The sequence below is a fragment of the Antechinus flavipes genome, chromosome 4, assembly GCF_016432865.1.
Source record: "Antechinus flavipes isolate AdamAnt ecotype Samford, QLD, Australia chromosome 4, AdamAnt_v2, whole genome shotgun sequence".
NCBI classification, from domain to species: domain Eukaryota; kingdom Metazoa; phylum Chordata; class Mammalia; order Dasyuromorphia; family Dasyuridae; genus Antechinus; species Antechinus flavipes.
The window spans coordinates 484,357,741-484,381,615 of record NC_067401.1 but is presented as its reverse complement, the minus strand read 5'-3'; the positions used below and the strand labels follow the sequence as shown (position 1 = coordinate 484,381,615).

The 23,875-nt window shown below is 37.1% G+C and overlaps 1 long non-coding RNA gene across 5 annotated transcripts in view; it reads right to left on the bottom strand.

Moving 5' to 3' along the window:
• LOC127563497 (uncharacterized) overlaps positions 1-22,980 on the bottom strand; it is an 85,102-nt gene extending 62,122 nt beyond the window's left edge. For 4 of the 5 annotated variants that reach the window (XR_007953980.1, XR_007953976.1, XR_007953978.1 and 1 more), the window contains exons 1-3: positions 22,756-22,980; positions 17,217-17,711; positions 15,305-15,423 (exon numbers count right to left, since the gene is read on the bottom strand). This is a non-coding gene — a long non-coding RNA (uncharacterized LOC127563497). Of the gene's footprint in view, positions 1-15,304; positions 15,424-17,216; positions 17,712-18,907; positions 19,011-22,755 lie in introns of all 5 variants that reach the window. The other variant, XR_007953977.1, reaches the window with a different exon arrangement.
• Between the last annotated feature and the right edge of the window lie 895 nt (positions 22,981-23,875).

Genomic DNA, 23,875 nt, shown 5'->3' with positions numbered 1-23,875 from the left:
ATTTTAAACTTATCTCTTCTGGTTTATCTTTTAGTCAGTTGTTTTTCCATTAAGACATCTCCTAATTTCTTCTATTTTTTCATTCTTTTAGTTTTGTATTTAATGACTCTTGATGTCTCATAAAATCATTACCTTCTACTTTCTCAATTCTAATTTTTAAGGTATTATTTTTTAAGTGAGCTTTTATATCTTTTCCATTTGATCAATTCTGGTTTATTAAGGAGTTCTCTTCAGTATTTAGAAGGGTTTGGGGGGAGAATCTGCCCTTTCTCTGCTATCTTGTCCAATAAATTTATATTTTAATGGGGCAGGTAATATATAAAATAGATGGAAAAGGAAGGAAATGAGAACTAATTGAGTACTCACAGACACTATGTGAAGTACTTTACAGGTATTATTTCATTTGATTCTCAAAACAACTGTGGAATGTAAATACTATAATTAATCAAATTTTATAGTTGAGGAAATTGAGGAAAATAGAGATGAAGTGATTTGCTCAGAATCACATAGTAATAAGTGTCTGTGGCTAAATATGAGCTTGGACTTTCCTGACTTTTGGGTTCACCCTTTATCCACTGAACATAGCTGCTTATATAAAGTCAATATAATGAAAGGAAGTAGAAAGGAAAGAAAAAAGAGTCTCCTGGGAAGATAATGGAAGAATCTAAAAACTTAGAAATGGAGTTGAGAGCAAAGTGAGCATGGCTTAGGTATATCATGAAATAATGTTGCAGTCCAGAGCAACAGTCAGAGGGCTGAAAGATAGAAGCACTTCAGAAAGAGAAGGCTACAAGAGAAATTAAAAAGTCAGGAGAATAAAGATTAGATTAAATAATGTATAAAACTTACTTAATGTTCATATTTGAGTACACATGTCTCTGTATGGGAATACATTTTTCCAGTTGTCTTCTTTTGAGGACCCGAATACAGAGACACAGTGTCAGAAAAATTCAGCTAGAGTTGAAAGAGCTACTAGAGGTCAACTAATTCAAGGGTTTTTAACCTGGAACCTATAAACTTGATGTAAATATTTTTAATAATTTATTTCAACATAATTAATTTCCTTTTAATACTGTCTGTTTTATTTTGAGTACTTAAACCATTATTTACAGAAGAAGTTCATGGGCTTTGCCAGACTACCAAAGGGGTTCATTACACAAAAAATTAAGAATTCCTGACCCAAAGAGGAGCCAAAATAGCATAGTAAAAGCAAAGATCTGTCTGAGCTCTTCCAAATTATGTACAAAACAACATTAGATAGCATGTCAATGTGAATTCTGAAGGAGCAGAATCAACAAAATAATGGCTTGAGACACTTTTCCAATTCTGGAAAGACCTAACTCACTAGAATTAGAGTAAAGTGCAGTACAGTGTATTGGCAAGTGGAGGCATTGAGGGTAACTGAATAAATGGATGATGGGCAGATTCTGAATAGTATTTTATTTTCCTAAATATATGTAAAGATAATTTTCAACTTTCATTTTTATAAGACTTTGTGTTCTGAAAATTTCCCCCTCCAAGTCAGAAAACCATTTGATGTAGCTTAAACATGTATAATCCTTTTAAATATATTTGTCTTGTTGTGCAAGAAAAATCAGATCAAAAGGGAAAAACATGAGATAGAAAAAGCAAACAAGCAAACAAAAATGCTGAAAATACTATGTCTCAGTCTACATCCATTCTCCATAGTTCTCTGAATGTAGATGGCATTTTCCCTCCCAAATCTAAACTGATAGGTAGCTTTTGGAGCTCTCAGTCCAAAGATGGTAAGGTACTAGGATAAACAATCATAGGCAAGGCGAGCAGGGACCTCACTTCTCCTTAGATCATACTATTTTGTAAAAACTGAAAATATATAGATCCCCAGAATTAACTTTTAAAATAACAGCTTGAAAAACCTGAAATTTGGAACAGTATCACCACCACTCTAGGAGTAGTGCCCAACTTTAGCATAAAGTTATAGGTCAAAAAAAAATAGTCTGGAAAAATGAGCAAACAACAAAAAGAACCTGACCACAGAAAGTTATTATAGTGACAGAAAAGATCAACACAAACTCAGGAAAAGATTAGAATGTACAAAAACTACATAAAAAAAAACTCAAAGAAAAATGTAAATTGCTCTAAGGCTAAAAAAAAAAAAGACTTCCCAGAGGAGATAAAAAATGTTTGTTTAAATCAAATAAGTGAGGCAGAAGAAAAATTGAGAAAATAAATTACAGTGATACAAGAAAATAATGAAAAAAGAATTAGTAACTTGGTAAAGAAGGCACATAAGGGGTGATATTAAAAGCAAATCATCAAGGTATGGAATAATTTATCTGTTGGATCTATAAAGAAGGAAAGGACTGATCACCCAGCAAGAGACAAGGAGCATTACAAGATGTAAAATGGATCATTTTTATTATATTAAATTAAAAAGTGTTTGCACAAACAAAACCAATGCAGCCAAGATTAGAAGAAAAACAGAAAACTAATAAATAGCTCAAGTATTACTGTCTATATGAAGCCTCTCCTGATATCCCCTTCCAAAACTTGTAGTCCACTACATCCCCAAACTAACCTGTTTTCTTTTTCCTTTTTATTTTTCTTTCTTTTTTTTTTCCCCTGAGGCAACTGGGGTTAAGTGACTTGCTCAGGGTCACACAGCTAGGAAGCCTTAAGTGTCTGAGGACAGATTTGAACTCAAATCCTCCTGACTTCAGGGCTCTATTCACTGCACTATCTAGCTGCTCCCACTTGTATTTATTTTATATCAATCCTATGCATACATATTTATTAATTGTCTCCCCAGTGAAAATAAATTCTTTGAAATCAGGGACTATTCCATTTTGTCTTTATATTCCCAGAACCTACCATCAGACCTTAGGCATAGGTGCTTGACAAATGTTTGTTGATTGAAAGACTAATTACTTCATATAGGAGGTGACTGTTCCAAGGTAATCCTAATTAGAAATATATTTGTTCTCAGGAAATGTTATCCAATTTGTTGGTCCAGATTTTTTTAGGACTAGATGGAAAGAAAAAATAGTAAGAAGAATTGAGGATCATAACTGTAAAGCATGTAGGATGCAGAATCAGAGGATTTGGGTTTGAATTTTGTTCTATCTCTATTTATGGGACCTGGGATAAGTTATATTACCTGTCAGGGCTTCATCTGTAAACAAAGAGGCTACATGAGATGACCTTTATGGCTCTTACAGATGTCTTTGTTCCTATATCTCTGTTCAAATTGAGGATAATGTCCTTAACAGTATTTGAGATATTTTCTGGGAAAGATTTCCCATAACTACAGGTGCTGGAGGAAACATAGACTATTGAGTTCGATTTCTAATTTTGCAGATGAAGAAACTGAGACTCAGAGAAGGCTTCTGTCCAAGATCAGACAATTACTTAATGGCTGAGTTATGTCTATAAGCCAGCTCTCCTGACTTCTAGTTCTAGTCCATAGCTGACAGGAAAAAAACAGTGTTTAGAAAGTTAAAGGCAAGAGACTCAGAACATAAAAGATAGATTCTTGGAAGAGAGTGTTGGACAATTCTAAGGAGTGAGACATTTTCACAAAGCTCTAGATCCTGTCAGCCATGTATTTTTTTTTAAATCATCATTTACAGTTCTCTCTCTCTCTCTCTCTCTCTCTCTCTCTCTCTTTCTCTCAGATTTACTTAAAGAGATTTATTTTATAAATTAGATCCCTGAGAATGGGGAGAGAAGGTAAAGTGTCTCACCCAAGGTCACACCCCTAATCAATAATAGATCTGGGATTCAAATTCATGATTTCTGGCTCCAGATCAAGTATACTTTCAATGGCACCTCAAACAGACAGAATAGCAGCCAATGGGAACAATGTTTATCTAGAAAATATCATGGATGAGGATGGTGGAAGATTAGAAGTTGTAACTTAATCTCACAAAATAAAACAAAAAAAGTGATGGGAAAAGAATCTACAGAAAGGTTTTCTGGACAATCAACTAAGGCAGATGATCTCATATGCTTTTATAGACAAAACTGGAAGGCAGGAGATATAAGCGTGAAACAGACCCGCCAGGGTTTCTATGGTGATATATTCTCACCATGGCTGTCAGAGGAATGACCATATTTGAAGTCTAATACCAATGTGCTACATGAGGGAGGGAAATGGTACTTAAGAAGAAGAAGCTGAGAAGAGTGACTGAAATTGACCAAATGCCCTAGAACCAGGCGAATTTTATGCTTGAGACTAATGCAAGTTTTAAGGTTCTAAGGCATTGGGTTTTAAAAAGTTCAAAAACAGGAAGATACTAAAAGAATAGGACAATCACAAATGGTCAAGTTTATGAAGTATGGTTAAATGGGCTTTCTGAGAGGTACTACTGCATCAACACATAGATCATGAGTGGTACTGGAGGTGAACAATCAGGTGTGTCTAGAATTGAATAGAATGAAGATTGCCTTAGGCTACATTTGGAACATTTTTGAAAAATGCTTAATGATCTCAAACTTTTCCTTGCTACAGTTACTAATAATTTTAAAAAAATACTAAATATTCACCAGGTGAAGTGGTGTGATTATGAGTCATTTCAAAACAATCCCCAAATAATCCATATTAGGAACGGCAAAGTTCCACAGTGAACATAAATAGGATACAGCACATTAGCAAGAATTTGCATACAAAAAGCCATAAAAATTCTATTGTGACATAAGAAATGATGGTAGAGATGGTTTCGAGAAACTTGGGAAAACATATATGATCAGATGCAAAATAAATTGAGAAGGACTAGAAGAACAATTTATGTGATTGCAACAACATTAAAAGGACAAATAACCGGAAGATTTAAGATTTTTGAGCAATGCAATGACTAGTTATGATTCTAGAGGATGCATATTACCATTGCTTATGGCAAGAAACGTGATGAATTTGAGATGTATAATGAAATAGATATTTTTGCATGACTTAGCAACAAAGGAATTTATACTGCATGATGATGCATATTTGTTCCTAAGAATTGCTTGCTTGTTTTTCAGTAGAGCAAGGCAAAGGAGGGAAAGAGAGAAAATAAATGCTTGTTAATTGAAAAAAATTTAAAATGAGTATCATGAAAGAGATTGTTGAGGAAAGATATGATCAGGAAAAGAGGTGGGGTTTGTTGAATGCAATAAATGTGAAGAGTAACAGGTGGACAATCCCTACACTGTATTTGTGAAACCATGAGAGAACTAAGGAAGGTCTTAAGCACATTATATCTATTTTTACCTGTTTTATCTGTGTCTAGTTTTTAGAAGCTTTTGAACCAAATGGAATTAGAAAGCATAATAGAATTGTACTCATGGAAAGATATACACATTTGTGGGATTATATTTGTGGGATATAAACCTATCAATAACATTAGGCAGCTACTCAGTACCAGGCAATACGCTGGGCAGGAGGAATTCAAACACAAGTAAAATAGTCTCTGACCTCAGAGAGCTTATAGTTCAGTTTAAAGAGATTATATATACAGAAATAATAGTCCCAGTTTGAATAGTCTTTTCTCACAAAGCTTGGAATATTGTTATTGTATCTTTCGGGTAAATAGAGGTGGCTAAGAAGCATAGTGAATAAAGATCTGGAAATGAGTCAGGAAGAGTTAAAATTCAGAGTTATATACTTGCTAGCCTAAGAAGTCACCCAACCTCTGTCTGCCTTCATTTTCTCAACTGTAAAATGGGAATAATAGCTACTGCACAGGATTGGTGTGAAAATAGAATGAGATTATATTTAATAAGCACTAAGTTCCACTGCCTGGAACATAATAGGCTAATAATAAATGTTTGTTCTCTTGGTGTAGAGGAAACAGATATCTGGGATGAGACAATTTAACTGTCCTATTAGGAGTTAACTGTTATCTGGAGAGAAAATTTGAAAGAACTGAGCTTTACTATTATTCTGTGGAGCAGGCCTCCTGAGGAGAATTCTTCAGACACCTTGACTTGTTGACACACTGAGAGAGCTGAATATTTGGGTTATGTATAGTTCTAATATCTGTAGAAGAGATAGTAGTTTCAATAGATGGTGATTCCAGCTGTGATCTTTCTCAGAAGTAACACTTTGAATTCTAAGTAAGAGAGATGAAGAGGTTGGCAAATTCTATGAAGAACTTAACCAAATCCACTGAAACAAGTCAACCTATGCTCTAATACATGGTGACTTCAATGAGAAGGTGACAACAGGGAACAACAGTGAAAAAGAGAGTAGGAAACATGGTGCAGGTTTGATAAAAATAAAAGGCCAAAGGTTTGTAAACTATTCAGAAACCTCATACATGTACATCATGAAAGAAATTCAAAGCTCGCTGGACCATCTAATGAATCGTTGGAATGTATCTCTGTGAAACTGAAAGTATTTTCCATGTTATTTCTATACCCATATCTAAATATGGCATCTTATAGATAGTAATAAATATTTCTGAATTGAGTTTGTATTATTAGTGTTAATAATTCAAATCCAACCTATTGTCAGTGTCATGGGGAAAGGAGAGAATATCAGCTAAGGGGTTAAATAACAGGACTTTTCTGTGCTTTAAGACAGTTATGGAAGCCGTTTAGGTTAGCAGCAAGCTTGAAACACTGGATGGATTGTTTCTGACCAGGCCACCGAAATGGCTTTGAACCTGGTTAGTGTGATACAACTGAGAGTCAAAGAAGTGGGTGGGTTGGCAAAAGGTTACAGGCTGGCCCTGGAGATTGTTGAAATAGAAGACAGAAATGGTGGACCTTTAGATTCTGATATCATACAAAGGCAAGATACAGTAGAATAAATTAGAAATACCCAACCTGCTGGAAATGCTGTAGTGCAAATGGCACTGACTCCCAAAGAAAGGAAACCATGAATACACAGGAAAAGGAGTGAAGAGATGATTGAAGAATATTGTTATTATTATTATTGTTATTAATAACAACAAAAGTTCAACCTATTGTCAATGCCATCAATTGATGGGTAGAGAAGACTATTCAACCAACTACTTATTCTCTTATCTCAGATCTTCCACAAACTGGTTCCAACCACTATACATGAGCATTATATCATAACAAAGTCATAACCATTAATTACTAACTAAAGGCAGAGGTCCATATAGTTTTTTGTCAGTTGTATCCTTAACTTCAAGTTATACAAGTTGTCAAGCATTATAAAATAATCATAAGCAATTATTTCATCCTTGATTACTTCAAGTAATCCTTCAATTACTTTAATCTTTGATTAGATGAAATAAGAGATGGAATTGAGGAATTATTAGCATCGGAGGAAAAAATATTGATATCCTTGAATTTAACTGATAACAAAATGCAAGCCCAAAATATTACAGGTGTCTAAAAATGATTTTGGAAAGGATATGAGCATACTTAGAGTGGAATTTTTTTAAAGCACTTTATAAAATTGCATGGCATGAATCCAACTCACAGATCAATTATTTTTTTTTTTATTAAGTTTTTTTATTTAATAATTACATTATATTGACACTCATTTCTGTTCCGATTTTTTCCCCTCCCTCCCTCCACCCCCTCCCCTAGATGGCAAGCAGTCCTTTATATGTTGGATATGTTGCAGTATATCCTAGATACAATATATGTTTGCAGAACCGAACAGTTCTCTTGTTGCGTAGGGAGAATTGGATTCAGAAGGTATAAATAATCCGGGAAGAAAAACAAAAATGCAGATAGTTCACATTCGTTTCCCAGTGTTCTTTCTTTGGGTGTAGCTGCTTTTGTCCGTCATTTATCAATTGAAACTCAGGTCTCTTTGTCAAAGAAATCCACTTCCATCAAAATATGTCCTCATACAATATCGTTGTCGAAGTGTATAATGATCTCCTGGTTCTGCTCATTTCACTTAGCATCATTTCATGAAGGTCTCTCCAAGCCTCTCTGTATTCATCCTGCTGGTCATTTCTTACAGAACAATAATATTCCATAACATTCATATACCACAATTTACCCAGCCATTCTCCAATTGATGGGCATCCATTCATTTTCCAGTTTCTAGCCACTACAAACAGGGCTGCTACAAACATTTTGGCACATACAGGTCCCTTTCCCTTCTTTAGTATTTCTTTGGGATATAAGCCCAATAGAAACACTGCTGGATCAAAGGATATGCACATTTTGATAATTTTTTGGGCATAATTCCAGATTGCTCTCCAGAATGGTTGGATTCGTTCACAACTCCACCAACAATGCATTAGTGTCCCAGTTTTCCCGCATCCCCTCCAACATTCATCATTATTTTTTCCTGTCATCTTAGCCAATCTGACAGGTGTGTAGTGGTATCTCAGAGTTGTCTTAATTTGCATTTCTCTGATCAATAATGATTTGGAACACTCTTTCATATGAGTGGTAATAGTTTCAATCTCATCCTCTGAAAATTGTCTGTTCATATCCTTTGACCATTTATCAATTGGAGAATGGCTTGATTTCTTATAAATTTGAGTCAGTTCTCTATATATTTTGGAAATGAGGCCTTTATCAGAACCTTTAACTGTGAAAATGTTTTCCCAGTTTGTTGCTTCCCTTCTAATCTTGTTTGCATTAGTTTTATTTGTACAAAGGCTTTTTAATTTGATGTAATCGAAATTTTCTATTCTGTGATCAGTAATGGTCTCTAGTTCATCTTTGGTCACAAATTTCTTTCTCCTCCACAAGTCTGAGAGATAAACTATTCTATGTTCCTCTAATTTATTTATAGTCTCGTTCTTTATGCCTAGGTCATAGACCCATTTTGATCTTATCTTGGTATATGGTGTTAAGTGTGGGTCCATGCCTAATTTCTGCCATACTAATTTCCAATTATCCCAGCAGTTTTTATCAAATATTGAATTCTTTTCCCAGAAGTTAGGGGCTTTGGGTTTGTCAAACACTAGATTGCTATAATTGACTATTCTGTCTTGTGAGCCTAGCCTTTTCCACTGATCCACTAATCTATTTCTTAGCCAATACCAAATGGTTTTGGTGACTGCTGCTTTATAATATAATTTTAGATCAGGTACAGCTAGGCCACCTTCATTTGATTTTTTTTTCATTAGTTCCCTTGAGATTCTCGACTTTTTATTGTTCCATATGAATTTTGTTGTTATTTTTTCTAGATCAATAAAATATTTTCTTGGAAGTCTGATTGGTATAGCACTAAATAAATAGATTAGTTTAGGGAGTATTGTCATCTTTATTATGTTCGCTCGGCCAATCCAAGAGCACTTAATATTTTTCCAATTATTTAAGTCTGACTTTATTTGTGTGGAGACTTTTTTATAATTTTGCTCATATAATTCCTGACTTTCCTTTGGTAGATAGATTCCCAAATATTTTATGGTATCAACAGTTATTCTGAATGGAATTTCTCTTTGTATCTCTTGCTGTTGGGTTTTGTTGGTGATGTATAAAAATGCTGAGGATTTATGGGGATTTATTTTGTAGCCAGCTACTTTGCTAAAATTATGAATTATTTCCAATAGCTTTTTGGTAGAATCTCTGGGGTTCTCTAGGTATACCATCATATCATCTGCAAAGAGTGATAGTTTGGTTTCCTCATTGCCTACTCTAATTCCTTTTATATCTTTCTCGACTCTTATTGCCGAGGCTAGTGTTTCTAATACGATATTAAATAATAATGGTGATAGTGGGCAACCTTGCTTCACTCCAGATCTTACTGGGAAAGGTTCCAGTTTTTCCCCATTGCATATGATGCTTACTGATGGTTTTAAATATATGCTCCTGACTATTTTAAGGAAAAGTCCATTTATTCCTATGCTCTCAAGTGTTTTTATTAGGAATGGATGTTGGATTTTATCAAATGCTTTTTCTGCATCTATTGAGATGATCATGTGGTTTTTGTTTGTTTGGTTATTGATATAGTCAATTATGCTAATAGTTTTCCTAATATTGAACCAGCCCTGCATTCCTGGTATAAATCCTACTTGGTCATAGTGTATTATCCTGGTGACAATTTTCTGTAATCTTTTTGCTAATATTTTATTTAAGATTTTAGCATCAATATTCATTAGGGAGATTGGTCTATAATTTTCTTTCTCTGTTTTCAGCCTACCTGGTTTAGGTATCAGTACCATATCTGTGTCATAAAAGGAGTTTGGTAGGACTCCTTCAATCCCTATTTTTTCAAATAGTTTATATAACATTGGAGTTAATTGTTCTTTAAATGTTTGGTAGAATTCACATGTGAATCCATCTGGTCCTGGGGATTTTTTCTTAGGGAGTTGATTGATAGTTTGTTCTATTTCTTTTTCTGAGATGGGACTGTTTAGGATATTTACTTCTTCCTCTGTTAGTTTGGGCAAGCTGTATTTTTGGAGGTATTTTTCTATTTCATTTAAGTTGTCGAATTTATTGGCATAAAGTTGGGCAAAGTAACTCCTAATTATTGCTCTAATTTCCTCTTCGTTAGTGGTGAGTTCTCCCTTTTCATTTTTAAGACTAACAATTTGATTTTCCTCTTTCCTTTTTTTAATCAGATTTACTAAGGGTTTGTCTATTTTGTTGGTTTTTTCATAGAACCAACTCTTAGTTTTATTAATCAATTCAATAGTTTTTTTACTTTCAATTTTATTGATCTCACCTTTTACTTTTAGAATTTCAAGTTTAGTGTTTGACTGGGGGTTTTTAATTTGTTCCTTTTCTAGCATTTTTAATTGCAAACCCAATTCATTGACCTTCTCTTTCTCTATTTTATACAAATAGGCCTCTAGAGATATGAAATTTCCCCTTATTACCGCTTTGGCTGCATCCCATACATTTTGGTATGATGTCTCATTATTATCGTTTTCTTGGGTGAAGTTATTAATTATGTCTATGATTTGCTGTTTTACCCAATCATTCTTTAGTATGAGATTATTTAGTTTCCAATTATTTTTTGGTCTACTTCCCCCTGCTTTTTTGTTGAATGTAATTTTCATTGCATCGTGGTCTGAAAAGGATGCATTTACTATTTCTGCCTTACTACATTTGAGTTTGAGGTTTTTATGTCCTAATATATGGTCAATTTTTGTATAGGTTCCATGAACTGCTGAAAAGAAAGTGTATTCCTTTCTGTCTCCATTACATTTTCTCCAGAGATCTATCATATCTAGCTTTTCTAGTATTCTGTTTACCTCTTTAACTTCTTTCTTATTTATTTTCTGGTTTGATTTATCTAATTCTGAGAGTGCAAGGTTAAGATCTCCCACTATTATAGTTTTACTGTCTATTTCTTCTTGCAGCTCTCTTAGTTTCTCTTTTAAGAATTTAGATGCTACCCCACTTGGTGCATATATGTTTAATATAGATAGTGCTTCATTATCCATGCTACCCTTTAGCAAGATATAGTGTCCTTCCTTATCTCTTTTAATTAGGTCAATTTTTGCTTTAGCTTGATCTGAGATCAGGATGGCTACCCCTGCTTTTTTGACTTCACCTGAAGCATAGTAGATTTTGCTCCAACCTTTTACCTTAACCTGCATGTATCTCCCCGCTTCAGGTGTGTTTCCTGTAAACAACATATTGTAGGATTCTGGCTTTTAATCCATTCTGCTAACCGCTTCCTCTTTATGGGGGAGTTTACCCCGTTCACATTTATGGTTAGAATGACCAATTCTGTATTACTTGCCATCTTGTTAACCCCGTTTATGCTTTCCTCCCTTCTTTCCCCTTTCCCCCCTTCCAAGTATTAAGCTTGTGAGCACCCCTTGCTTCTCACAGCCCTCCCTTTTTAGTGTCCCTCCCCCCGCCTTAGAGTTCCTCCCCCTATCTTACCCCTTTCCCTCCCAGTTCCCGTATTCCCTTCCGCTTAGCTTATTCCTTCCCTTTCCACTTTTCCCTTCTCACTTTTCAATGAGATGGGAGAAGTTTCACCATAGATTGAATATGTCTTAAGATTTTTCACTTAAAGCCAATTCTGAAGGCAGTAAGATACCCACTATATTCATCCCCCTCCATTCTTTCTCTCAGATATAATAGGTTTCCTATGCCTCTTCATGAGATGTACTACCCCCACTTTACCCTTTTTCTGGTACAATGTCCTTTCCACATCAATTTCTAGAACAAGGTATACATGTATTCTTTATGCATCTATATAGTCAAAATATAGTTCCCAAGATTAATCTTTACCTTTTTAGATTTCTCTTGAGTTCTATATTTGTAGATCAAACTTTTTGTTAAGTTCTGGTTTTTTCATCAGAAATAGATGAAATTCGCTTACTTCATTGAATGTCCATCTTCTTCCCTGGAAAAAGATGCTCATTCTCGCTGGGTAAGTTATTTTTGGTTGCATACCAAGTTCCTTAGCCTTTCGGAATATCATATTCCAGGCCCTTCGATCTTTTAATGTGGATGCTGCCAGATCCTGGGTGATCCTTATTGTGGCTCCTTGATACTTGAATTGGGTTTTTCTAGCCGCTTGCAATATTTTTTCTTTCATCTGAGGGTTCTGGCATTTGGCCACTATATTCCTTGGTGTTTTGATTTTAGGATCCCTTTCAGTGGGTGATCGATGAATCCTTTCAATGTTTATTTTTTCCTCTGTTCCTATGACTTCTGGGCAGTTCTCTTTGATAATTTCCTGGAAGACAGTGTCCAGGCTCTTTTTTTCATCATGTTTTTCTGGGAGTCCAATGATTCTCAGATTGTCTCTCCTGGATCTGTTTTCCAGGTCTGTTGTCTTCCCCAGAAGGTATTTCACATTTTTCTCCATTGTTTGATTTTTTTGGATTTGCTTGACTGATTCTTCTTGTCTCCTCGAGTCATTCAATTCCACTTGTTCAATTCTGATTTTCAGTGAAGTATTCTCTTCACTCACTTTTTTAAAATCTTTCTCTAATTGTCCAATTGAGTTCTTTTGTTCTGTGGAATTTTTTTCCATTTCGCCAATTTTGTTTTCCAGTTCACTAATCCTATTTTTCAAGGATTTTACTTCTTTATCCACTCTCTCTTTAACTGACTTCTCCAGGCTCTTTTGCCAAGCCTCCCTCTCCTTTTCCCAAGCTTCCTTCTCCTTTTGCCAAGCCTCACTCTGCTTTCCCCATTTTTCTTCTAGCTCCCTTGTGAGAGCCTTTTTAATCACTTCTATGAGGTTCATCTGTGCTGAGGAACAGACGATCTCCTCCTTTGGGGAATCACCTGGGGACTGCCTGTTTTTAGTCTCCTCAGGATTTAGAGTCTGCTCTCTATCTGTGTAGAAGCTGTCTAGGGTTAAAGTCCTCTTCAGCTTCTTGCTCATTCTGTCTATTAATCAGAGACAAACTACCAAAGAAAAACAGAAAAAACTGGAGTCTTTCTTTGGGGGGGGGCTGGGTGTGTTATCGAGCTTCCTCTACAGACTGCAGGTGGCAGCAGTGAGGCACTAGCAGGACTGTGCTGCGCCTGCGCTCTGAGATCCCAAAGCGTGCTGAGTCACTGAGGGGGGGGAAGGGGGGGGCGGCCAGGTCCTGAGAGACTCCAGCTGTTTGCGGTTGTGTTCTTCAGCCCCGGTGTTTTTAGCTTCTCTGCTGGGCTGTTGACTTGCTGCAGGTTCCAAACCTGTAGCGAAGCTCTCCCCGCAGAGACAGCTGCGATCACTCCCCACCCCCTCTCCAGTCTGCTCCCGTGCTCTCACTGCCGCTGCCCGCCGCCTGCGCCCGATCTAAAACCACCCCAGCCCTCCAGTAAAGACAGACCTTTCTTGGCGGATCTCAAGGATGGCTTCTCTTGGTAACTATTTGTGGGTTTTTTTCAGTCAAGCATTGATTCAGAGGCTTGTAATGAAGTGGATAGTGAGAGAAAGCGCGGAGCTTATGCAACTGTGAGCCTCCTCTCCGCCATCTTAACCGGAAGTCCCACAGATCAATTATAACAGAATAAAGTAATACCAAAAAGCTGGCATTTGTTACAACTATCATATACAAGTTAATTCTCTCAAAACATCTGATAAACTAAAAATCTTTCCGAACCAAAATACAGTAGCAGAGATGGTAGCTATCGCCACAGTAAGAAGAAAAATTGGAAAGACGATGCTATCAAGGGCTACTTCTAATGAGAGACATCAAACACCATCTTGTCAGATATCTATTGAGAGAATTACTTAAGTAGTTAAGAACAGTAATTGAAGTTATTTTAGTTTTTAAGAACAGTAATGGAAAGTTACATCTATGTCTAACTGATTTGCACAAAAGTAAACTTGAACGCCCTATAAGCAACAACAGCCACAACAAAGAAGCCTGAAGAACAGAATCAGAAAACAGAAGTATATTAAATATGTATAGATTTCCCTCATTTGGCAATGAAAAGCAAAAAGTCAAAGTTAAACCCATTCAAGGAGTCAAAGCAGTACAAAGAACAATATAAATAATTCAACAACAAACAAAAATCTCTACTAAAGAAAGCAAAGAAATAAAGGAATGAGAAAACCACCAAAGGAAATTTTCTGGTTGTCTATGTAATAATCATCATAATAAATCAAGAAACATTTGTTAAGTACCTAATATACCAGGCAGTGTGCTAAGCACTATGGATACAAATTGGGAAAAAAGGCAGTCCTTGCCCTCAAAAAGCATACAATCTAAATGGGAAAGACAACACAGAAAAAGAAAGTGAAAAGTAAAAGAGGAAGGGAAAGGGTATCCAGTGAAGGGGCAAAGAAAAGTCCCAAAAAGTACAAACAGGAGTGAAATGAAGAGAGGGCTGACCCAGTCTGTCTCCTTAAGTGGAAGTTTTGGAGTTTATGACTCTACCTTTTAAATCAAAAGAGTAGAGGGTACTGATGAGATGTGTGAGGTGTGAGGATCAACCTTGATTGGATTTTGCTAGGGACATGGAGAAGTCCAAAGAAATACAGACGAGCACAAAGAGGGTATATATTAAAATAGATATAATAATAACCAGCATTTATATATCACCTTAAGATTTGCAAAGTGCCTTACATATCTCAGTTGATCTTCTCTGGTCACAAGAAGTCTAATACAAAGACAACATAAGTGGGATCAAAGGAGAAACAAAGTTTGCATACTCAATTATAATAAGAAATCATGATAATTAATAATGAATGACAAAATCATTATGCCAGATTCTCTGCAAAACTGGAAAGTGTTTTAGGTGACTTGTCCGAGATCAAAAAACTAGAGCTGAAGGGAATTCTGGGGCCATGCATTTTAACCCCTTCATTTTACAGAGGAGAACACTAAGGCCTGAGGGGCTGTGAATAAAATTACTTACCTAAGGTTACCCAGTGCATAAGTGCATTTTAACCTAAGCCCTTTGTCTATAGAACAAATTGATATTTCATTTTGTTTTATTTCCCACTGAAGCAAGTGACTATACTCTCTCATTTTACTCATACCTCTCTCATTTTCATTCTTTCCAACTTCATTGCTCACTTCTCTCATGAAGGTTATAGAGAAAACATTTTGCAATTCTAGGATATATCTGCCATCGGTCACCCTTCACAAAACTGGGAACCTAGTAAAAAAAACAAAACAAAGGATGTCATTCTTCCTTAGGTTCATAGAATTTTAATATATAGAAGAGAGCTATTTTAACCCTTTCTTTTTATATATGAGAGGATTAGGAAGTGACTTTGCACCAAGGTAATACATTAACAGAGCCCAGTATCTAAACCCAGGTCTCCTAACGTAAGATTATTATTTCAAAACATTAAACATTTCCTGTCTTCTTGCTAGCCAATTTTGCCTTTGCCAGCTTCTTCAGAAAACAAACAAACAAAAAGAAACAATGATGATATTTACCTCTTAAACAGCAAAAAAACAAGAGGGAAAAGGTGCCAAACTAGTTTATGAGGCTTCTGGAAGGAACATGAGGTCATGTAGGCTAATTGCCTTCTTTTAACAGATGAGGAAATTGAGACTCAGTGATATGCCCCAAATCATACAAGCTATATGCATTAGTAATGGGATTTGAACACAAGCCCTCTTCACTGTAAGGCCGGTATGCTTTCCACTGTATCATTCCCTTTCCAACAAGCAGACATCAAAAGGCATAGTTTGAAACCATGGAGAATCCTGTTTTCCTTTCCCATATCTGCAGCTGTATTTCTCTTTTAGGAATAAAATATAATGTTTTTGACCACTCTAACCTGAAAAGAAAATAATTCTTTATCTGGAAAGGCTGCAATGAGAGGGAGAGAGAAAATTGAGCAAAAAGACACAAATACAAAGGTTGGAAGGAAAGAAATAATAAGGGGAGGAAAGAAGACAAGAAGAACAAAAGGAAGGAAGAAACGAAGAATGGAGGGAAGGAAGGAAGGAAGGAAGCAAGAAGGAAGGAAGGAAGGAAGAAAAGAAGGAAAGAAGGAAGGAATGAAGAATGGAGGGAAGGAAGGAAGGAAGGAAGGGAGAATGGAGGGAAGGAAGAAGGAAGGATGGAGGGAAGGAAGGAAGACAAAGATAGGCAAAGAGACAGGCAGAGACAAAGAGGAGAGAGAAAGAGAGAGATAGAGAGAAGAAAAAGAGAGACAGAGAAAAACAAACAGAGAGAGAGAGAGACAGGCAGAGAGAAACAGAGAAAGAAAAACAGAGACAGAGAGAAACAGAAACAGAGAGAGACAGAGAAACAAAGAAAGAGATAGACAGAGACAGAGACAGAGAGAGAGAAGGAGAGAAAGAGGGAAGGAGAGAGAAGAAGAAAATGGGAGAGAGAAGGAGAGAGAATGATAATGAGATGTTATTGAGGTTGGGGAAGAGAGAAATATGATTGTGAGAGAAAGAGAGCCCCCAATAAAATGAAGACATTCTTTTTAATAAGTGCAGGGAGAAGACAGAAGGGAACAAGAGCCGCTCTTGTTTCATTCTCCCCAGTCTGGGTTTGCACATAATGAAAGGGGGAGGTGATTGCATGGGCCTAGCAGCAGCTACTGTTCAAAGGAAGAACCTGTGACCTCCGTAACAGCAGGGGACCCTCCACTGCTCTGATGACACAAATATGGAAATGACTTGGACGAGGAAGGAGATTCTCATGGAAAGTGGTGGAGCCCTTCGGCTCTCTCTAAACTACAACATTCTCTCATCCATCACCTCTTGCCCTCCTCTCCGCCGGCACCCTCCTCCCCATCACAAAGCTGCTGAAGTTGCCAGGACACAAAGGTGAAGGGTTGGGAGAGTGTCTAGTCCATCTTGTAGGGGGATGGCACCGATTCATCATCTGGATGACAAAACACTGTTAATGGCACCAATAAAGAAGTGTGAATGTAATTTTCTCCTCCGTGTTATTGTCTGGGTAGCTGGCATATTACTTACCAGATCAACTGGCCAGTCAAGAGCTCTCTGGAAAGTCCTGTCTGTCTCTGTGCAGATGGGCTCTTATGATTCGGGGCAGACATTGCAGGGTGGATGTCAAGACTGGCACCTGTGCTCATCTGTGATCTCCTCTGCAGAGTGGGAGAAGTAGCTTTGGGGATCTGCTGCCCCTGGGAAATCCTGGATAAGTAATCGATTGATTACTGGCATTATTCTGTTTTTTGTTCATTTTTAATGATAGCTGGAGAATGGGGGCAGAGATGCCTTCAGACTGGGTGAGTGTTGGTGACTGGGAGACGGAAGTGGCTCTAAAGAAAATTGCCCTATCCGAATTCCCAACACTAAATTTAATGTCAGGGGCAATACTTTGTAGTCGGTGGGTGGGATATTAGTCTTCAGCAATCAGGAAGATGGAGCAAAGTCCCACCTCCAACTTTTGTAGGCTTGAGTGACCATCTGTGATGCACTTTGCCTTCATTAGTTCAGTTCTTTGAGCTGTAAAATAAAAATTATAAGACATATAGTGCTCACCACCTATAATTCTTGGGAAGACTACATATCATTGTGTCTTTAAAGTAATTTGTAAGCTTTAAAATACCATAAAATCATAATCATAATACTTCTTATAATAATGTTATATATATATATATGTATATATAATATAGCCTCTATGTCCTGCTTCAAGGTTTACAAAGCACTTTACATATGTTCTCTGATTTTATCCTCATAATTATGCTGGTAGATAGGTGCTATTATTATCATTCTCATCATATAGTAAAATGATAAAAAGAAGTTTTAAAAACTTGCCCAGGTCATACAGCTATTTTTCATTCTTATCCAACTCTATGTGATCCCCATTTGGAGTTTTTTTTGGAAGAGATACTGGAGTGGTTTGCCATTTCATTTTATAGATGAGGAAACTGAGGCAAACAGGGTAAGTGACTTATCAGGGTCACACAGTTAGTAAGTGTCTGAGGCCAGATTTGAACTCAGGAAAATAAGTTTTCCTGACTCCAGGTTTGGCACTTTATCTACTGTGCCACCTAGTAAATGTCTAAAGGTGAGGTTGGTTTTACTCAGGTCTTCCTAATCCCATCACCAGTCCCTAAACTAAATATATATTTCACCTTCTGAAAAGAGGTTCTCCAAGGCTCAGTCCTCAATCCTTCAGTTTTCCTGTTCTCTCCTCCCTTTCCTTCTCCTTTTTTCTTTTTTCTCTTTTTATTCTTCCCTTCCTTTCCTTCTCTCTCCCTTTCATTTCTCTTTTGACATCTCATCTCCTTCCATGTGTAGTATTATAAGAAATGGTCTGTATCCAGAGTTAAGAAGATCCAAGTTCAAAACATATCTCAGATACTGACCAGATGGGGGAAATTTAGCAGATCATTAATCTCTTTAGGACTCAGTTTCTTCATCTGTAAAATGAAGTTGGACTCTAAATTTACAATTCATTCTAGCTCTAAATTTTGTCTTTTAATTTCATCTCTATATAGATAATTCCCTGATATATAGATATAGACATAGAGATAGATAGATAGATAGATAGGTAGATAGATACTGAACCTCAGTCTCTCTCCTGATCTCTGTTCTAATGATCAAATTCATGACCCACTGGCCCAATTCAGTCCACAACACTCCTGAACACAGCCTGAAGCTGATTAAAAGATGATCAGGAAATATTAAAAACTTACCTTTTTTGAAATTAGGATTATTGCGATGAGTCTTTTATGACAAATCCCTCAAATGAACTTTTTTCCCCCTAGAGATGCCAGCCAATGTGGCTTGTTTGTTTTCCTTCAGATAAATAAAGCATTTTTATTATTAATTTAAGATTAGAATTGGGGTGAAATTTAGGATGATGGTTATGGTTAGGATATGTTACATTTTATGGAGTTTTTTTTGTCTTGTTTGTTTGCTTTGGGAGGCTATATACACACACACACACACACACACACACACACACACACACACACACATATATATGTTTTCTCATCTATAAAATGAGAGGTTGAACCATAAGACCTCTAAATTTCCTTTCAAGTCTCATTGTGTGATCTTCTGAACCAAACTGAACTCAGAATGCCCTCAAAACTTATCCCTCTTCCCAGATTTCCCATTACATATATATATATATATATATGTAAATGCCTGAGGCCAGATTTGGATTAAGTGATTTGCCGAGAGTCACACAGCTGGTTAAATGTTAAATGATTGAGGCTGGATTTGAATTCAGGTCCTCCTGATTTCAGGGCCAGTAATCTATCTACTATACCATCCAACTGCCCATAAAATATTTTCAATTTAAAAAATAATCAATATGCAGTTTGTAGTTATCCTTATGCATAGTTTAATGGCATCCATTTTTATTTGAGGTTGACACATCTGTTCTAGATTTCCAAATATCAGATTTAACTTTACCTCCTCTAGCACTTCCAGATTAATGATACAGTAAAGGATAGTGGGGCAGCTGGGAGGCTCAATGGATGTAGTGCTGGGGTTAGACAGGAAGACCTGAGTTCGAATTTGGCCTTTAGACATTTACTAGCTGTGTGATCCTGGACAAGTCACTTAACCCCAATTGCCCAATTGCCCAAAGGCCTGGTTGCCTCAGTTTCCTCTGCTGTAAAATAAGCTGGAGAAGGAAATGGAAAACCACTTTAATATCTTTGCCAAGAAAACCCAAAATAGTATTACAAAGAGTTAGACATGACCAGTCAGCAACAAAGGGTAGTGTACTGGTTTTAGAATACAAAAATCTTGGTTCAAATCTTATCTTACTTCCCAAGTGATGCTTCTGTCGGTCTCAGTTTTCTCATCTATAAAATGAGAGGTTGAACCATAAGACCTCTAAATTTCCTTTCAAGTCTCATTGTGTGCTCTTCTGAACCAAACTGAACTCAGAATGCCCTCAAAACCTATCCCTCTTCCCAGATTTCCCATTTCCTTCTCTGGCTCCAGAAGTTTTCCAATCACTCAATCTAAAAACCTTGGGATCATCTTCGCTTCCTTTCCCCTCACTTTCTACAACCATTCAGTTACCAGTTCTTCTCAATACTACTTCCTAACATTCATTCTTTTCTCACATTGCAATTACTCCAGATTACTGAGGTCATCAGAGCTTTCCTAGACTTTTGAATTAGACACATATAGTTCATGCCTTCTCTCTTCCCTCTCTACATTCTAATTTCCATCTAAACTAGACCAGTTCTTCTACACAAAAGCATGCAGTGGCTCACTATTACCAATAAGGATAGGGACAAGAACCAATAGCATAGAATAAACCTTTCTCAAATTGCCATTTCGGGACCTGAATAATCCGGACCCAGTTTACTTCTCAAGTGCTCTCATAATATTCCCCTCTACATACATACTCTGAGTTCTAGCTAAATTAAATCAGTTGCCATTTCTTGATTTCTCCCTGTCTTCTCTGACCTCCATGTATTCATGAAGGCCATCTTCCATGTCTCCAGGCTAATCATTCCTTCTTCATCTGCTTTTTAGAAACCTTTTCTTCCTTTGAAGGCTCATCTCAAACTCCACTTGCTCTGTTATTTTTCCTTATTCCCTAGATGAAAGTGAACTCTGTCTTAACATATTTATTATTTTTGTCTATAAGATTATTGATTTAAAGCTAAGAGGGACTTTAGAGTCTCTTTCCTCTGATTTCTTCATTTTATAGAGGCAGTTTCCTAACTGAGGCAGAGAGGTTTAGACAGGTCACATAGGTTTTACTGATAATGATGGCATTTAACCCAGGTCCTCAGACAGTATCCCATGCTCCCTCCCCTGTAGCATTCTATCTTCTTTGCTCTTATTCTATTTTGTACTACACTTATTTCTACACACATTTCCCACCCCCACATCCCATTAGATTGTAATCACCTTTATGGCAGAGGTTATTTTGTCTCTTACTTGTTTTTAAGGCTCAGCACTGTGCTAGCTTATACTTAGAAAGCTTTTAATTAATTTTTGCTGAATTGAGCTTCAAATTATTGTTGTATTTGTTCTCATGGATTCCACAGATCAAATTCACTACGTGAAAACTTATTAAGGTAAAATGAATGAAATACATTTTTCTCATAGAAGTCCACAAACAACATAGCCCCAAGAATGATTTATTTTAGAGAATTGTCAAATTTTCTCTTTTCTACACCTTCTTCTTATGTTTAAAATGGGTTTTCCCAAGTTAATTGCCTAGGTGAAGACTCAAGCAATTAACTAGGTAATTGAACAATTTACCTTAAAGGCTGACTCCTAAACTGTGGGGAATGTTCTCAAAAGACTGAGCATATTTCAGAGAGAATCCCCCCTCAAGGTTTTATTTGTCTATGAGAGCTCCTGCTATGAAGCTAGTTGGTAAAATAGGTGAATTTAGCCAGATTGGAGAGCAGATCTATCTTGTGCGAATAACTTCCTTGCTAGGCTGCAGTTGTCCTAGGCCAACTTTCTGGTTCAATGCCCTTATTAACAGCTAATTGATGCAGCTGGAACACTAGCAAAACTCTTTTCATGGTTCCAGGTAGAAAGCCAGCTACTTGGAGCATCCTGATGCTATAGGAAAGATCTGAATGTCCAGGATCTGGAATCAAATCCCATTTCTGCTACTAATTAGCTGTGTGATGTTGGGCAAGTCATTTGTCTGGGAATTGATTTCCTATTATAAAATGAGGTAATAGAGTAGAGGATGTCTTCCAGCTCTAAAAATCCATGTGCTTACTTAGTGAGGACATTTTCAGATATGTCAGTTGACGTGGCCCCTATTATTAAGCAAACATACCACTTTTTCTTTCCCAGAAACCATGATGAAGCCAGAGGTGGATTTAGTCTCCAAGACAGCCCACAAAAAAGCAAAAATCTTAAGTGGAAAGCATGGCCAGGGAGCAGGAGTCAAGAGCAGCACCATTGTTAGCTAATAACCAGCGTTCAAATGTGATGCACTGAATTGCAAAGAGATTTCTATTGTGCATTACACATTCATGGGGATGAAAAGGAGGTGAGGTTTTGGGTATCCAGAGGTCAGAGAGAAAGGCCAAGAGCCAGAAGGGTCTGGGCTCAGTGCTTTATGACCTCATATAAATGACTTGACTTTCTTGTCCCTTTCCATGACCTTGAACAGATTCCTCAACTGCTTTATTCATCCAGGCAGGCAAATGTGCAGGGTGGGGGAGAAACAAGATGTCACGAAACAGCAAATGTTGTGTCTGAAACGAGCTCCTCCAGGGAAATAAATTACAGTCCTCTCACCCCCACCAAAAATGTTTTTTTTCACAGTGTGGCTAAAGGTGCCATTTTTTAATAACATCATTGGAATATCAGCTCCTTGCAAAATACAGTGGGACAAACGGCTACATGCCTTTTCGTGACATAATAAAACAAGATAATCGTGTGCAAAGCTCCAAGCCAACATTTCTCATAAAAAAGGACCCCCCCTCCTTTTTTTTCCTTTCATGGGCATGTAAGCAAAATATAGGTATGCTCACTGGAGAGCAGAAGCCATCGGGGTGACATTCAGTGGGGGAAGGGAAGGGAACAGAAATACCTGCTTTTGGATCATTTTACAGACTGAATCTCCTTTCCTTTCTATACCTAGAGGTGAGCCGTTCCTCTTTCTCTTTGAATTATACCAGTGGCCATCATGGTGGTGTGAGTCTGCTGGAACTGGTCCCACTGCCTTCATGGCTTAAAGCCATGCCAGTCTAATTTGAGGAGAGAGCTGAAAGGGTGGCAGGCATCCCAACATGGAGGACAAGTAGGGCTTTGTTTACTGTCCTCTTCCTCCTTCCCTTCGGGCAGCAGCCGGCATCTGTCATCTGGGTTGCTAGGTGTATATTGTTACCTAGCCAATTATGTATTGTTACATCCCGTATCCCCAGTTCCTTGCATATGAGTACCAAAGGCCTGGCACCAAAGAGAAATAGAGGGGATGATTTGGAGGAATGGAAGGAGAGGTCGCCAAGTAAGGTCTCTGGGTTTTCCCACACTTCCCTCTACCCCCAAACCCCAATACCCTGAAGTGATTTTTGTAGGGAGCTGGTGAAGAAGGTTATGGTCCTAAAATTGGGAACCTGGCTTCAAACCCTGACTCTGCTATTGATTTACCTGAGTGACCTTGAAAACATGCCTTTTCTCTGTTCCTCAGTTCCCTGACTTATAAAATAAGAGGGGTGATCTTAAGATCTCTTAAATATAAATCCATGATCTATGCAACTTCTCTTTTTCCCAGATTTTTCCCCATTCTCCTTTCTCATAAAAGCAACACACCCTGAGGGGGCCTAAGTCTTCCTCCATATATTCTTAATGTGTAGAAGGAAGTAGAGGAAGCTAGCAAGAAAAGAAGAAATATGGGGATCATTTAAAATCATACTCAGCTCGAGAGCCCACAAGCCCTTTTTGGACCCTTGCTGCTTATTGATATCCTGGGGGATATAAACGAAATATTTCCTGAATCTTCCATTTTTCTGCCTTCTAAAACCTGTAATAAGTTTAACATAAACATATTAACTCATCTTTGTATCTATCATGTCATGAATGCATAGTGTTTGAGTGAATACTTAGTTTTCATTGAATGAACAGATGAATGAGTGAATATTAACTAAACAAGTGAATGAATAAATGCTTTAAAATGGGGGAGAGGGGGCGCAATAGGAGAAGACAATAAT